The sequence below is a fragment of the Nuphar pumila genome, chromosome 11, assembly GCF_984573655.1.
Source record: "Nuphar pumila chromosome 11, dmNupPumi1.hap1.1, whole genome shotgun sequence".
Classification (NCBI taxonomy): Eukaryota; Viridiplantae; Streptophyta; class Magnoliopsida; order Nymphaeales; family Nymphaeaceae; genus Nuphar; species Nuphar pumila.
Window position 1 is genome coordinate 80,867,735 of NC_143259.1, and position 14,200 is coordinate 80,881,934.

At 40.5% G+C, this 14,200-nt stretch overlaps 1 pseudogene; it reads right to left on the minus strand.

The window, feature by feature from the left end:
- LOC149822447 (K(+) efflux antiporter 5-like) overlaps positions 1 to 14,200 on the minus strand; it is a 122,004-nt pseudogene that overhangs the window by 20,862 nt on the left and 86,942 nt on the right.

Below are 14,200 nucleotides of genomic sequence, written 5' to 3' on the forward strand. Positions count from 1 at the left end.
CACAATAAATCCAATAGGGTTTTTGCAAAAGGAAGGAAAATGGGGTCCCTAAAGCTTGAAAAGGGATTGGTTTTGGGCGTCTCATTGCTGAGACTAAAATTAGCTTTTGAAATTGCCTTTTGCGGGAAATGATTGGTGGTTCGACCTCGAACCGAAATGGGACTGTCTATGGTGGGACAGTGGGGACACAGGGAAGTGTGCAAATTTGAGAGTTCATGCTCTCAAAGAAGGGAAGGAATCAAGTCCTTAGGAGGGATTTAAAATTGGTGTCAGGATGCATCGAAGACGGATATCGAGCTCTCACTTCATGTCAGGATAGCTAGAAAATATTGTCAAAATGTTGGAAATTTTGCTGTTGATTCAAAATTTTTGAAAATGTTGCACATTTTTGCAAAGATATTCTTTCTTTTCTACCCAAAGCATTACCTCCAAATAAGGTTCACTTCGTAGAATCAAGATTTAGCATCCAAATTGCTTGCGATTGACCTTCTTCAAGGAAGCTATCAATTTCCTTGATATGAACAGGGAAGAGAATTTTGATATTGTGAAAGCAATTGATGAAAGAGTATTGATAATAGAATTTCACAAATTTAAAGAGGATTCTTGATAAATTTGGCAGTTTGATATCCTGGGAGCTTCTCTCTTGACAATCTTTCTGCACTCTTTTGGCTCTCTGGGTTTTTGCTACATTCTCCTTCATTTTGGAGATGTTCTGACTTTTTCTCTCTTTCTTTTTCCTCTCTTTCTCTCTTTTGGGAAGGATACGTCACAAACTCCTTCAACTTGGAGATGTTTCGATCCTTCTTGGATGATGGGTTTGGAGATCTTTGGGCGATAGCTGAAATTAAATATCTTTTAGGGATTGTCGAGAGGTTCATCGCATCTGCCTTCATCTCGATAGTGCTTTGGACTTTCCCTGGAAGGATCCGTCACAAACTCCGTCATCTTGGAGATGTTTCGAATCTTCTTTGGCCCCGGGGGTCTACTTGCCTAATTCGCCTTCATCTTGACGACAGGTGAGAGATCCCTTTTGCGGATATTTAATTGCAGCTTAGGTGATTCTGAGGAGACAGGGTTTGGGTGAATTCTCTCTTTTCTAGCACTCAGGATATTTCCACTGTCTCGTCCTTACAAGAATAGCCTTTAACGATGCGCCATTGACTGCGATCAATATCGATCATCTACGGCTTTTCATTAACCTTGAATCTTCTTTTCTGGCCATATCGAGGATTTATCCTTCATCCTTTTGGTTGGCCAATAGAAAGAATTTGAATTTTGAATCCCTTTTCGCAAAAGCTTCGCTCTTTTGGAAGTGATGCTGAGGGTAAACTGACTAGTGCAATAAAGATTCTGAAATCAGTAAATAATTTGACAAATTGACAAAATTTTCTTGAAATCCTTAGTGAAAGTGAGTATTTGAAATCCGGCTCAACGCATCCGTGATGAAAAATTCTCCTCTCTTTTTCCCCAAAAAGAGAGACTCAGGCTTAGCCCTTACCTGAATGGGAAATGGGAAATACTCCTCTCTTCCCTAAAGAGAAGGTGTTTGCAAAACGAACTTTCGAAGAGAAATTAAGCTTTCGTCAAAGCTCCCTAATATTAGGCTTCTCTTATGGAAAGGGGGCCGATAATAGTGAGGTCTGAAAATTGGGTCATGAAAGGAACGAGTCCATCACACTCTCCCTGCAAAGAGGGTCTTTCATGACGAAAAATGGCCTAGTATTAAATTGGGGGGTCACAAGAAAAGCGAGTCTCCGTCGAGCCTCTCCCTTTGAAAGGGTTCCTCGTGTGAAATTGGAAATTGTTTTGCAAACGGTTCACAAAGACGCGAGTCCCTTCAAACTCTCCCTAAAAGGGGCTAAGTGAACAAATTGGATAGCATGCGAAAAGAACGAGCTCCCTCGAACTCTCCCTAAAAAGGGTCTCTCGCAAGAGAAAATGATTGAAATTGGATATTGAGATTGATTGACCCGAAGGTCGAAATTGAAAATTGGTTGCTGAAAATTGAATGACCCGAAGGTCGAAATTGGATGACCTGATGGTCGAAATTGAGAATTGATTTGACCAAAAAGGTCGAAATTGAGAAGTGGTTGACCTAAAGGTCTAAATTTGGAAATTGATTGACCCGAAGGTCGAAATTGTGTGACCCGAAGGTCGAAATTGAGAATTGATTTGACCAGAGGTCGAAATTTGTAAATTGATTGACCCGAAGGTCGAAAATTGGAAATTGGTTGACCCGCAGGTCGAGAATTGGAAATTGATTGACCCGAAGGTCGAGAATTGGAAATTAGTTGACCCGAAGGTCGAAAATTGGAAATTGAAGGTCGAGAATTGGAAATTGATAGACCCGAAGGTCGAAAATTGGAAATTGAAGGTCGAGAATTGGAAATTGATAGACCCGAAGGTCGAGAATTGGAAATTGATTGACCCGAAGGTCGAGAATTGAGATTGGTAATTGAAATTGAGAATTGAAAATTGGGTGACCCAGAGGTCGAAATTGGAGAATTGCCTGATTTGAGGATTTAAATTGAAATTTGGAGGGCAAAATATCAAATTTGAGCGATTGACAGACCCTGATGATTGAAATGACTTGGATTAATCAAAGGAGAATGATGAGTTCGAGTCAGAGCTCGAATAAAATTTAGAGATCACGAGTTGGAACCCGGATCAACAAAAGAAGAGCTCGAATCTGAGCTTGAATGAATAGAGAGATCTCGAGTCGGAACCCGAATCAACAAAAGAGAATGAAGAGCTCGCATCTGAGCTCAAATGAATAGAGAAATCTCGAGTCGAAACCCGGATCAACAAAAGAAATGGAAGGCTTGAATCAGAGCTCAAATAAGATGATGAGATCACGAGTCGGAACCCGGATCAACAAAGGAAAATGAAAGACTTGAATTAGAGCTTGGATAAGATAAGGAGATCTCGAGTCGGAACCCGGATCAACAAAAGAAAATGAAGAACTCGAATCAGGGTTCGAGTAAGGTAATGAGATCACGAGTCGGAACCCGGATCAACAAAAGAAAATGAAGAACTCGAATCAGGGTTCGAGTAAGGTAATGAGATCACGAGTCGGAACCCGGATCAACAAAAGAGAATGACAAGCTCGAAAAGATCTCGAGTCGGAACCCGGATCAACAAAGGAAAATGATTTGTTCGAGTCAAGGCTCGAGTAAAGTAGAGAGATCACGAGTCGGAACCCGGATCAACAAAGGAAAATGAAGAGTTCGAGTCAAGGCTCGAGTAAAGTAGAGAGATCACGAGTCGGAACCCGGATCAACAAAGGAAAATGAAGAGTTCGAGTCAAGGCTCGAATAAAATAGAGAGATCACGAGTCGGAACCCGGATCAACAAAGGAAAATGAAGAAATCGAGTCAAGGCTCGAGTAAAGTAGAGAGATCACGAGTCGGAACCCGGATCAACAAAGGAAAATGAAGAAATCGAGTCAAGGCTCGAATAAGGTAGAGAGATCACGAGTCGGAACCCGGATCAACAAAGGAAAATGAAGAAATCGAGTCAAGGCTCGAATAAGGTAGAGAGATCACGAGTCGGAACCCGGATCAACAAAGGAAAATGAAGAAATCGAGTCAAGGCTCGAATAAGGTAGAGAGATCACGAGTCGGAACCCGGATCAACAAAGGAAAATGAAGAAATCGAGTCAAGGCTTGAGTAAAGTAAAGAGATCACGAGTCGGAACCCGGATCAACAAAGGAAAATGAAGAAATCGAGTCAAGGCTCGAATAAAGTAGAGAGATCACGAGTTGGAACCCGGATCAACAAAGGAAAATGAAGAAATCGAGTCAAGGCTCGAGTAAGGTAGAGAGATCACGAGTCGGAACCCGGATCAACAAAGGAAAATGAAGAAATCGAGTCAAGGCTCGAGTAAAGTAGAGAGATCACGAGTCGGAACCCGGATCAACAAAGGAAAATGAAGAAATCGAGTCAAAGCTCGAGTAAGGTAGAGAGATCACGAGTCGGAACCCGGATCAACAAAGGAAAATGAAGAAATCGAGTCAAGGCTCGAGTAAAGTAGAGAGATCACGAGTCGGAACCCGGATCAACAAAGGAAAATGATTTGAATAAAAACCCGAGTCGGAACTCGGTTTTCCAAAAAGTTGAAAATGTACCAGCTTGAATACTGGATTTTGAAATAATACCAGTTCGAGTGCTGGGTTTTGGTTCAGTATTGGCGATGATCTTTGGATCATTAGGAATTGTGATGGGACTGTTTGTTGAAATCCCAATACCGACCAGATTGTTATTAATGCAATTGAATGCAAATGAATATGAGTTGATACATATGAATGCACAAGTGCATGAAATGAGGAATTTGTTTATCCTGCCTGCATATAGAATGCTTGAAAACAAATTTTCAAAAGGATGTCCCAGTGTAATGGGGGAGAGAGAATAATAACAAAACAGAACAACCACAAGAAGAATGTCATAATTAAATGAGAAAAGTTGATGATTTTATTGATGCCTAAAAAAGGATGATGACTTGAAAAAGGAAAACCACTAGGACTATATCGTCCTGACAAAATGAGAAGGCATTGGCATTGGCATTGGCATTGTCATTCTTCAGAGTGATCTGGGAGAGGCTTGGTCAGGACTGCAACTCGTCCCTCCCTTTCTTCCGGCACCAAAAGCTCTTTATCGATGTAGTCCTGTACAATATTTTTTAGAACGAAGCAACGTTCAGTATCGTGCCCCATTGCCCGATGGAACTCGCAGAAACAATCTTTCCATTTCCCCATGGTGACGGGAGGATCCACAATCCTTGGAAGTTTGATCATATCCTTCGCGAGCAGATATCCAAGAATTTCTTCGATGGGCTCACCTAAAGGAGTAAACTCGCGATCATAACTCCAACCATCACGCTTTATCTTCTTCGGATTGTTGGATTTCTGTTGAATGCTGACTTCTTTGACTTCTTTCTTGGTTAGGGCTACTGGATGTTCTTCTTCTCTGCCTTCAACAAAAAGGTTCTTATCAATACAGTCTTGTACAATATTTTTGAGGACAAAACAATGATCCGTGCCATGCCCTACTGCCCGATGGAATTTGCAAAACTGATTCTTGAACCTTCCCATGATGGTGGGAGGACTTGTGGCCTTTGGGAGCTTCACTAATCCCTTAATCAACATGTATTCAAGGACTTCGTCGAGTGGCTTGTCTATAGGAGTGAAATCTCGATCGCCGCTCCAGTTTCCGCGCTTTGGTTTTCCTTGATTTTTTTCCTTTTGCTGAGGGCTGGATTGAAAAGGTCTATTCTGGATTCTAGAATACTTTCCTTTCAAATCTTTAGACTCTTCTAACTTGCTGCTTTGACTGCCTCTGTTGTTGCTGGGTTTAGAACTGGTTGCCCTGTTGTGATCTCCAATGATGCTCATAGGGATGGTGATCGATGCCCCTTCTTTAACAGGAACTTTTCCGAAATTGGCTTCAGCTTGCTCGGATAATATCTCAATCATCATTCTTTTGAACAACCGATATATGGCGGGATCAATCTCCTCCTTGATGGTCTGAGCTCCCTCTTTGACAGACTTTATGGAATCCATTTCTCACTCACTGTCTGTAACTAATGTGCTGAAGTAGCACGCACGGTCTTTGATCTTGTCAGGATCACACAACTATGCCAATGCCCTCTGCAGAACAACATGGGATGTTTTAGCCTGATGGGAAAAAAGAATTTTGAAACCAACACTCTTGAGGGAAAAACAAATGATGGAATTGGAAGGACATGTCAAAAATTTGGATAAAATTTGGAAGATATACTGGGAGATATGGAAAAGTTTTTGAAGCAAAATTTGAAATTTCAAAAATTTGCAGGCAGGATTGGAATAAGGCTGGAAATCCGAGATCCAGTAGAACGAGAGAATGGAAAATCACCTGGAGTTTTGAAAGAAATGGGATATTTGAGAAAATCATCCAGGGTTTGAGAAAAGATCTCGTGGAAAATAAGGATGTTTTGAAAAAGGCCTAATAAGTTGGAAAATATTGGGAAATGTAAAAATTTGAGGAAATCATACACATACAATCACATCCTGCACAAACATTTATGCACATTCAGCACTCCCTAAAAGGCTGACTCTAGATGCATCAATTTGAAAACAGCTGTAGGACCTTAATCCTAACTCTAGGTTCAGATCATCTTTGTCCAATGCAGTTATGCCGATATACTCGAATCGAAATCCGAGGTACGTGGCATAGAGTTTCAACTCCGGTTCTAGGGTAAGGTTTTCCAACATCCTTGAGCGCCTACCGATATACTTCGGACTGTGTCCCGCGGTACGTGGTAGGGGGGTGTTAACCCAAATAGTTGGCCCAGTTGTGAGGCTCTGTCCCGAACTATGGTTCTGGAAGAGAGCCCAGCAACGTGAAGACCGGGTAATGATAGGTAATGGAGATTTGAAAAAATGATCAAATGCAAGAAATAGAGGGCTCTAAGTCCTAGAGAGATAGATTTTGAAAATTTTGAAGAAGCATACATTGTTTGCATTCAGATCCTAAATTGAGGAGGATTGTATTTAGACCTAAGTCTATGTGAGCATGAAAATTTCTCCTCAATCTGGTCCTACCAAACCATGCCTAAGCTATATGCAATCAATGTCAGCTAGGTCAGAATCTAGGCTCCTAGGCTCACATGATATTGAAAGTAAAAGAGCTGACATTTTATGAACATAATTTTGATAATTGAACTAAGTCAAGCATAATTTAGGTCAGACAAGGACAGGTCCCCTCACGGTCGCCAAACCTGTTATCGTCGCGAAATTTTTCACCCGCCTTCCCTTCCTCGCGGAAGAGAGAGAGGGAGAAACGCTTTCGCGCTTCAAACTTTGACCGGATTTTGGAAATTGTTTTAAAATACTCGCCTCCGTTTTTGAAAATTGCGGGAAAATCCATGGGATGGGGCTCGACCTGTCGGTACGAGGTTCGACCGTTCCTGCCGCCTTTAACAGGGGTAATCAAACCAAGGACCAAAATCGTGCTTGACTTAGTTAAATTATCAAAGTTATGTTCTATCCTAAATGCACAGAGAATTCAGGCATGTGCTATGAGATTTTGTAAAATGTAAGTTGGAATATATGATGCATGCTTGGAAAATATTTGGAGTTGAAAAGAATCTCTCAGGAAAAAGATGAAAGTCAATTTCTCAGGAAACTCAGATGAAAAAGATTTGAAATCTCGGGAAAGTTCATAAAGTTGTGGGAAAATCATGAATGGTTGAAAATCCTGAGAAAATAGAAGTGATTCTTGAGAAAAGGCGAACATTTGGAAAAGGACAACACTTCTAAGGAAAACTTGGACTTTGAGAATTTTCTTAGGAACATGATGGAAAATTTATAGGAAAACTCATTGGAGAAGGAAATTCAAACTTGGGAAATTGAAATCCTGGGAATTTTACCCTTGAAATACTTGGAAGTCGATTTTGATCTTGGAGAAAGATGAGAAATTCTTTTCGAAAGCATCTTAAGAAAATAATATTTTCAAGGAAAATCACAGGAAAACTTTGATTTGGAAAAAACCGATTTTGGAAAATCCGATTTTGGAAAATCCTCAGAGTTTCTTGAGAAATCGATTTTCTTGAGAATGAAGTTTTCTTGAGAAAATCATGAGAAAACCAATGATTTCATGATGCAAATGATATGAGTGAATGAATGCACTTTGAAAGATTTTCTAAGAAACTTGTTGGAAAAATGTGCATTAAGTCAAAATAAATTTTTCACATATCCTGACTGTGGCCATGAATATGTTCAGAATTTAGTTGATTTGATGCACATGATTTTGAAAACTTTGGAAATATGATGTGCATTTTAAGATAGCCTAAGAGTGTAGGCTCAATGTGACTAGTAGAAAGATGATGGATCTGGGTCTCGTCCATATTCCGACTAGGGCCGTAAATATGGATCCCACCGAGTCCATCAACTCCCTAAGAGTTGGTGCACGTGCCATTCGTGAACATCCATAGTGCTTTTGAAATAAAATGCATGAATCATATAATCAGGATATTGCATAAAATCAAACTATATGATATGCATCCTAGTCTAAGCAGGAAATTAAATCTCTTATTCCAAAATTTACATTATTACATCACTAAATAAAGGAAATAAAAGAAATTTGCAGACTTCAGCTCCTTCTTTGGAATGTCCCTGCCAAGCTTGAAATAAAGTTAGCTCAAATATGTGGGTTTTTCCAAGATTTTCCAATAATATTATGAAATTATTGGATTTAATTGTATATAAACCCTATTCTCATGCTTCCTTGATGTTTTGAAATGATGTAAATGCAGGGAATTCAGTGGAAAACAGTTTGAAATTCGGAATTGGGGTCAAAATGACCAAAATACCCCTAATTATAAAGTTATACCTTTAAAATCAGGGTTTTTTGAAGGAAAACTTGGTAAAATTGAGATTTTGAAGTTCAAATTGAATCAAATGATGATGAAATGCAGTAAGAGACATGATGACATGCTGCTAGACACATTAAGACTGTAAAATCAGAATTTGGTATTTTGCAATTTATCAAAAATAACGATTTTCGCTTGTTTTTCACTTGGATCCGGGTCCTGCGGGACCCTGTTTTGGTATTATGGATGATCCGAACCTCAAATGGATTCCAAATTGCACCAAATTCGGTATGAAGCATCTAAACACTCTGATAAACAACCTAGAATGCTAAAAATCACGAAATGATATGATTTAAATGCTAAAATTCAAGGAAAGTCCTAAAATGATGGATTTTGCCTATGGATCCGAACCAAATGCAATGCCTAATATGATAATGCAAGATTTACACCATGGAAACTTCTGATATTTTGCAGACTGCTAAACGACCCGAAATGGAACATTTTTGGTTTTTACAGCCTCGGGATTTGGGCCATGGTGAGTTCAATAACAGGGATTTAGTTCTGACAGAGGTAAAAATCCCACTAATCGGATGAAAAATGCTAAAAAAATATAAAACGGCCATGGAAATTTATGAAATTAATCAGAGCTATGCACGACACCTACATGAACAACTTTCATGTTTATGACTTCGGCATTTGATCAACATAAACACCGATAAAAATATAACTATTCCTGCCTAAACTAACAGAACAGACAAATGTAGCAAAACAGGGGGATGACAAGAAAAATCCGAAGCAGGGGTCAACACTATTCTAAAAATTACAGGCTTTTAGATGCAAACAGAGGACACCACGTACATAACTTTCACTTTTTACAGTTTCGGATTTGGAGCAACACACAAAGAGAAACCATAGACCTAAGTCGATCCAAGATCTCAGAGGCCCAAATTAGGCTCTGACACGTGTACCGACATCTCGGATTTTTTTCAGACATTAAAAAAAATCAGAAAAATCTGATAAAATCATATTAAAAACTAGACATTTTCCCGAGTTCAAAACATCTTTCGGATCGGAAATCGGATCTCCCATGAGGGATATCTAGATTTTATAATTCGGAAAATGACTTTCAAAACGTATCCCGGGTAACAAAACCCGACTTGCCATTTTGAACGTTTACCACAGTAAACAAATTCAAATGCCTCCGAATTTTTGGCAAAATTTCAGGGACACCTAAGGGCGCATTCCGTGATTTGTTTGGGATTTTTAATAAAAAACAAATGCATGAAATGACGTGTGGACTGACTGACAAAAACAGAGACCTACTGAAAATAAGCAGAATTGAAATAAAGGCTAAATTAATCCTAATTAATTCATGAAATATGCTAAATGAATGAAATAAAATGCAAATTAAACCTAGCTAACTATATGAATGTTAAAATCATCAAGGAAGCATAATGAAACATTTTTATATATGTCGTTTTATGAGAATAGCTCAATCCATCCCTCGGATGAGCTTTTTCTTCAAACGACTCCCGATTCGGATTATAGAATCACATCAAGGGGAAAAGGAGTGCACCTTGTTTCGTTACGCAGCGTAGGAGCTCTTGAAATGGGCAGCTATCACGAGCTTCCTTCGTCCTTCGCTCCAAGCTTCGGATGGTTCACAAAAATCGACCTCTGTTGGAATCGAATTCGCCACAGCACGAGCTCTACTCCACCTTTCTTCAATGAGCCAAAGGGGGGCACGATTTCCAAGGTTCAAAATCGGATTTTAGGAAGGCTAGGTCGGATTTTGCAGATTCACAAGAGCTAAAAAAATGATCCCCCCTAGGCTGGGCGTGAACCCTTGTTTTTATAATTTTTCTGAAATTTTTTGAAATTCAAACAGGTTCAATCTGAGCCCTCCATGTGGCGCCATCTCAGGGGGTGCCATCTGGGGGTTTGAAATTCGAATTTGGCTTTTGCAGGGAGCCCTCAGATGGCGCCACCTCAAAAGGCTATTTTGATTTTTTGAGAAAAATAAAAAAATGGAAATTTTGTGGGTGAGACACCTCAGCGGGGGGAATTTGGAATTTTTCAAAAGTTAGCTTGATTCTCTCTGCAGGGAGCTCCCAGAAGGCGCCACCTCAGAGGGTGCTCTCTTGGAATTTGAAATTCAAACTCACCTTTTGTAGGGAGTCCTCAGGTGGCGCCACCTCATGGTGGGCTACCTTTATTAAAAATAAAATAAAAAATGAAAATGGAGCCAAGTGGAGTCCTGGAATGGTGCCACCTCAAAAGGTGTTTGACACATGTCAGAAGGACAGAGCAGTGGGCTCAGAAGGCGCCACCTCAGAGGAATTTGAATTTTGCTTTTTCTGGTGAAAGGAGATCTGGACATGTGGCGGACAAGTGTCAGCTGTCTGGAGAGGCTTTCTCAAATGGCGCCACCTCAGCGGGAAGTTTGAAATTCAAATGGAGGTTAGACCTGGAGGAATGGAGGGTGGACATGTGGCACCATATTAGGGTGGCTCCTACAATGCCATGTGGCAAGAGGGAGGAAAAAGAGGGCAGTGACATGTGTCTCCTACTTTTCTAAAAAAAGTAGGGAGAGGACATGTGTTCTCTACTTTTTCTGAAAGAAGCAGAGAATGACACGTGGCAGAGGGGTGAGAAGGAGGGCCAAGCCATGTGGTGCCATCTCAGACAGGATGAAAAAGGTAGGAGTTCTTGATTTTCGCCACCTATGGGGATTTTTGAATATTTGAATTCTAGCTTTTCTGAAGAAAACAGAAAATGACACATGGCACTTGCTTTTTCTGAGGAAATGAGAGCTTGCCATGTGTCCTCTACAGGAGACACTCCAGATGGCGCCACCTCAGAGGAGACAAGCCTACCTTTTTTGTAGGAATTTAGGAGTGACACATGTTTCCTACTTTTCTGAAAAAAATAGGGAGAGACATGTGTCAGGCTACTTTTCGAGAAGGAAGGAGGGGTTGACACGTGTCCCCTGCAGGAGACACACTTCAAGTGGCGCCACCTCAGAGGAGACAAACTCCACTTTTTCTAGACAGGACAACCTATGACACTTGGCATCTTCTAGTAGTCTTTGAAATGACACATGGCGCAGGATGGATAGGGTGACACATGGCAGATAAAATGGGATGACATGTGGCGGCTTCTGAAGGTAGCCCCACACTGACACTTGGCATGTGGATGAGAGGAGAGAGAAAGGACAAGTGGCACCAATCCAAGGGACAAGGCTCCTATATTTTTGGGTTTTTTCGAAATTCAAATTTTCAAAAGGAAAGCTTGTGTGACACCACCTCAGTGTGGGTCCCACATTGCTTCTTTATTGAAATAAGGATAAAACAACAACTTCTTTTTGGAATTTTCATAAAATCTGGACTAATGGGCAAAACAGGAATTTTGGAAAGAGTTGGCCCTTGTGGGGCGATTTTGTAAAAAGGAGATATTTGAAATTGGTGAAAAGGGCAAAATCTGAGGTGAAGTGACTGAAATCCATATTGAAAACTATCCAGATGGTTTTCCTGAGGAAATATTTTAAAATTCAGAGTCCTGGGGGTAAAATGGGAAAATTTGATAATTTTGAAGACCCAGGGTTTTGAAATCAATTTTGAAAAGAGTTAAAATTCTAATCTGGATTGAAGATTTTGAAATCGAGAGTTCTGGACCTCGAAATGACATGCTGTGCAGTGCAGTGATTTAAAATGCTCATGCAATGATATGCAATGTCATGTCTTATGCAATATAATCTTGAACCAAGACTCTGGAGATGTCTTTCTCCTGTCAGGAATAAAATTTTGAACATCTGAGTTAAAATTAGAGAAATTTTGAGAGTTGCAGATGAAATTTGGACTTTTGCAAGGTCCGGCTCAGAAAATGACCATTTTGCCCTCCAGCGATTTCAGAGGCTGGATGATGATGCTTGGTGGAAATGTTGGGGAGGTGAGTGAAAATTTGGGGTGTTTACAGATGCCCCTCTTTGCTACTAAGCCGGCTCATGGCTGAGCTTAGTGGCAAAGAAAACACACCAAATTTGGGCTATATATAAAAATGCCCCAGTTAGAAGGATCTGACTGGGTGTGAAGAAATTAGCCCGAGGAAGATGGTAGATATGAAGCGAAGAATGAAGATGAACGATTTGCTCTGTGAGAGCAAAGTTCAGGTTTATGCCCTTAACCTGGATGGGACAGAAATACCTCGCATGGAACGAAGCTCAGGTTTGACCCTTAACCTGATGGGACAGAAATACCTCGCATGGAACGAAGCTCAGGTTTGACCCTTAACCTGACTGGGGGATGGAATATCTCATTGAAATGAGACTCAGGTTTGTACCCTTAACCTGATTGGGCGGAAAATGAAATACCTCTTTGATTGAAGCTCAGGTTTGTACCCTTATCCTGATCGGGCGGAAGATGAAATACCTCTTTGATTGAGGCTCAGGTTTGTACCCTTATCCTGATCGGGCGGAAAATGAAATACCTCATCGACGGAGGCTCAGGTTTGTACCCTTATCCTGATCGGGCGTTGAAATGGAATACTTCATCAAAGGAGGCTCAGGTTTGTACCCTTATCCTGATCGGGCGAAAAATGAAATACCTCTTTGAGTGAGGCTCAGGTTTGTACCCTTATCCTGATCGGGTGGAAAATGAAATACCTCTTTGATTGAGGCTCAGGTTTGTACCCTTATCCTGATCGGGCGGAAAATGAAATACCTCTTTGAGTGAGGCTCAGGTTTGTACCCTTATCCTGATCGGGTGGAAAATGAATGGAATCCTCGAAGGAAGAGACCATGATGAAACCTTTGGATTTTGCACAATAAATCCAATAGGGTTTTTGCAAAAGGAAGGAAAATGGGGTCCCTAAAGCTTGAAAAGGGATTGGTTTTGGGCGTCTCATTGCTGAGACTAAAATTAGCTTTTGAAATTGCCTTTTGCGGGAAATGATTGGTGGTTCGACCTCGAACCGAAATGGGACTGTCTATGGTGGGACAGTGGGGACACAGGGAAGTGTGCAAATTTGAGAGTTCATGCTCTCAAAGAAGGGAAGGAATCAAGTCCTTAGGAGGGATTTAAAATTGGTGTCAGGATGCATCGAAGACGGATATCGAGCTCTCACTTCATGTCAGGATAGCTAGAAAATATTGTCAAAATGTTGGAAATTTTGCTGTTGATTCAAAATTTTTGAAAATGTTGCACATTTTTGCAAAGATATTCTTTCTTTTCTACCCAAAGCATTACCTCCAAATAAGGTTCACTTCGTAGAATCAAGATTTAGCATCCAAATTGCTTGCGATTGACCTTCTTCAAGGAAGCTATCAATTTCCTTGATATGAACAGGGAAGAGAATTTTGATATTGTGAAAGCAATTGATGAAAGAGTATTGATAATAGAATTTCACAAATTTAAAGAGGATTCTTGATAAATTTGGCAGTTTGATATCCTGGGAGCTTCTCTCTTGACAATCTTTCTGCACTCTTTTGGCTCTCTGGGTTTTTGCTACATTCTCCTTCATTTTGGAGATGTTCTGACTTTTTCTCTCTTTCTTTTTCCTCTCTTTCTCTCTTTTGGGAAGGATACGTCACAAACTCCTTCAACTTGGAGATGTTTCGATCCTTCTTGGATGATGGGTTTGGAGATCTTTGGGCGATAGCTGAAATTAAATATCTTTTAGGGATTGTCGAGAGGTTCATCGCATCTGCCTTCATCTCGATAGTGCTTTGGACTTTCCCTGGAAGGATCCGTCACAAACTCCGTCATCTTGGAGATGTTTCGAATCTTCTTTGGCCCCGGGGGTCTACTTGCCTAATTCGCCTTCATCTTGACGACAGGTGAGAGATCCCTTTTGCGG